Genomic DNA, 3,829 nt, shown 5'->3' with positions numbered 1-3,829 from the left:
CTGTCCTTTTAAGCTACTTAGCACACTCAATTCTTGCTCGTCTTTGGAAGGATGAAAAGCTTCTGGAAGAAGGAAAGGACTTAGGATGGAAATGGCTCTCAAGATAAGGATTGACCAAATCTTCAAGGACAGACAGCTTGAACTTGACGTGCTAGAGTATTACCAAGAGAGACGGCTCAAAGATCTTTGTTTGGTTGGTGGGCAAGGCGAAATCATCTTCTGGGAGTGAGAATCAGTTTAGCTGATGTGTAGCTTGTACCCTGCAGAACAAAACTCAGAGCCAGAATTACAGAAATATTTACTGATTTGGTCTCAGACCGCATAGAATTGGGGAATCAGCCTTGAGACAGAGTTTACAGAGACCACAATCTGTGTGTTAAGCTATTGCCAAAAGTGGCCTTTTAATGAATTTTCTACAAGAAGAGATACATACGCTTCTCTTAGTTACATCTTAACTTACGCAAAAACAAATAAATCAAGATCAGCAGCTATGCAGTAAAAGTGAAAAGTTACAAAACAAAAAAGAGAGAAAAAAAAAACTCAGGGAAGGAACTAGTATGCAGCTCCCTTTCCAAGTGTTTTGCATCCCGTAATGTGCTAAATTAAACATGACATCAATGTGTTAAACTTGAATTTCTATCCCCAAACAGGTCGTGGCAGTTTGTACCTTCACATAGACATTCTTGAGGGTTTGCGTAGAAGTAATCTTCCTCCTTAGGTTTGTCAGGAACTACTCTTCGATGTGTAGGTGCTCCTGATCGTCTCTCATGTGCTGCCTTGATGGCCACTGCAAACTGATCCCACGTGAGGGTCTTGTTGTCATGTAAATCCAGCAGCTCCACGAGTCTCTTGCGGTCAAGCATGATTGTCTTCTTAAACCCGAGATATCTGCAAACTCGGCATAGTAAGTTAACAATCACACTACCTTGTCCGTTGTCATAAAAGAAATGAATGAATTCAATTTCTTTATTACCTCCGATGACCTTCCACCACTTTTGCTATGTTTCCATCATACGTGGGAATAAAAGTGTTGCTGGCCACAGATACCATAATATCTAGAGCAGCCATTTGAGACGAATGGTTCTGAAATTGCTGCAACTCTGTGGACTCTAATAGCATTTCCTTCTTTACCTATAACCACATGTGAGAGCATAACTGCTAAGCACATATAATGAAGACGCCGATTGACCCACTCGTTAGGGAAAGTAGGACTGATAGACTCACAATTCTCGGGAATGCTTCTCTTAGAACAGACAGTCTATGCTCGCTGCCATAAATCTCACCAGCTGCAATGTATATCTGTGTATTTTTATCGAATCCCAGTGCTTTTAGAACTAAGGCCACCTCCTCTGGCGTCAGAGGACACAGCCCTTGCGCCCTCCTCTCTTCTGAGACTATCTCCTTCTCTCTCCACCATGGATATGTGTACCTAACAAACACATGAAAGGAACTTATACGTTAACAACAACACAAAAAAAAAAAACTAGTAAAAGACGCATTCAAAACACCAGTCCGAAAGCAAACCTCATCTTTTTAAGCTCCTCCGCTTCTTCGTCACTGCAACCACGAGTGCAGCCAGAGAAAGCTAACATGTCCATCTCGTATCGCAGATGTAAAGCGACAAAGGGCCCTCTTTGCTGTAGCATGCGGACTAGCTTAGACCCCAAGACCTCAAGCTGTGGAGTGAACTTAAGTCCCTGGAAGTTCACACGACACCTGAGCCGCTGGAGTGAGAGAGGAAGACCATTGTTTGCCAGACGGGTATCCATACCGTCCTATTAAAGTGAACAACTTTATGTTTCCTAAACAGGGGCAATATCTGGAAAAGAAACTAACCCAATCAGATATACAGATCACAGGCGTGTGTATGCTCGTCAAATAAAGCAAGAGACGGACCAAAAAAGCAAGAACAATGAAGAAAACGCTTGCAGCACAGACCTGGTTCAAGTAATAGTTATCATCAGACCAGCTAACAGGAGGCATTTGGAACATCTGGTAACCAGACTTGGTGCTATAACGTTTAGGAAGCCTCCTAAAGATCCGAACTTCATCTCTTAATGAATCAATAAAATGTCTCACATCAAAAATATCCTCAAAATAACTCTCTAATTAACTGACTCAGGGGATGAGGCAATGGAACTGGCTCGACGGAGATGTGATGGGTTAAACCAGTGAAGATCCGTGTATGCCGAAGCTCCCCTTGAGCATGGGTGTTGATATGCCTTGAATTGGATGTTACATCTAGGGCGATGGATGTTACATCACGTACATTATACCAACTCGGTTGCATCAAGAGCGTTGCATCAAGTTATTATGGATGTTACATCTGATCGTGGGCTTAAGCCCATGAGTCCGTTTAGTCTAGGGTTTTAGATGCGAGATGTTACTATATATATCTTGTATTAGAAGTAACCCTAAACTTGCACTTTATAAGCTCAATATCGCCTCCAATAATAAGATCTCTCTTTGCCCGTGGACGTAGCCCTAGGGGTGAACCACGTTAAATATTTGTGTCGTAGTTACATCGTTTTTATTTATTTGTTTCCGTATCTGTTCCTTCTCACGTCCGTTACAACAAACTGGTATCAGAGCTTCAGGTTGTGATCTAGTGAGAAGATGTCTGGAATAAAAGCGAAGATCGACAAGTTTGATGGGAGAAATAGCTTCAGTCTTTGGCAGATTAAGATGCAGGCGTTGTTGAAGCAACAAGGCATCTGGGGACCATTGCCAGAGAAGAAATCTGAAGCAGCTGATTTGGAGACTCTAGAAGAGAAGGCGTTCTCAACAATTTTGTTGTGTCTAGCAGACGAGATCATCATCGAAGTGTCGGATGAGAAAACTGCTGCTAGTTTGTGGCAGAAGTTGGAAAGCTTGTACATGAAAAAATCTCTAACGAACAAGCTACTTCTGAAGCAACGCCTCTTTGCCTTGCGTATGCAAGAAGGTATTGAGCTTCGCGACCATCTTGACAAGCTGAATTCGATATTACTGGAGTTGTGTAACACCGATGTTAAGGTGGAGGATGAAGACGCGGCACTAATCCTGTTGGTATCTCTGCCGAACTCCTTCGAGAACTTCGTGCAATCGTTCATTGTTGGCAAAGATACAGTGAAACTGGAAGAAGTTAGGTCGGCGCTTCATAGTCGGGAATTGCGCCATAAGGCATCCATCTCAAGGACAGACAATCAAGCATCAGGGTTGTTTGTTAGTGGTGTGAAGGGACATCGGAACAGAAGGACTTCGAAAGATAAGAAGCCGTTTCCAAGAGGTCCTAAAGCATCTGATATTTGCAACTATTGCAAAGAGAAGGGACATTGGAAATCAGACTGTCCCAAGATGAAGGAGCAGCAGTTTGGGTCTGTTGCAGTAGCCGAGGATGAAACCAAGTCTGACGATGACATCACTCTTGTTGTGCACGGACACACATACTCTTCTGATGTGTGGGTTCTTGATACGGGAGCATCCTACCATATGACACCGAGGAGAGAGTGGTTTTCAGAGTACACAGAGGTACTTGACAACAAGATTAAGATGGCAAACGACTTTGCCTGCATGATTGTTGGGATTGGCTCAATCAAGCTCAGGACACATGATGGCAGATTCTGCACATTGAACAAGGTTAGGCATGTTCCATCAATGACGAAGAATTTGATATCCATGAGTCTTTTGGACAGTAGAGGGTTCAAATATTCGGGTGGTGATGGAGTTCTGAATGTCTGCAAGGGTTCTGATGTGGTTCTGAAGGGTTTCATAAAAGGTACTCTATATTTGCTGAAGGGTACTACCGTTACAGGTTCAGCAAATGTTGCATCGCCAGAGATCCCAGAGG

General features: G+C 43.1%; 1 pseudogene; it reads right to left on the bottom strand.

The window, feature by feature from the left end:
• Nucleotides 1-352: 352 nt before the first annotated feature.
• On the bottom strand, nucleotides 353-2,290 carry LOC106377449 (annotated as a pseudogene).
• Between the last annotated feature and the right edge of the window lie 1,539 nt (nucleotides 2,291-3,829).

Source organism: Brassica napus, chromosome C5 (assembly GCF_020379485.1).
Source record: "Brassica napus cultivar Da-Ae chromosome C5, Da-Ae, whole genome shotgun sequence".
Taxonomy (NCBI): domain Eukaryota; kingdom Viridiplantae; phylum Streptophyta; class Magnoliopsida; order Brassicales; family Brassicaceae; genus Brassica; species Brassica napus.
Note: the sequence above shows the minus strand (reverse complement) of the source record. Positions and strands in the feature narration are given on the sequence as shown.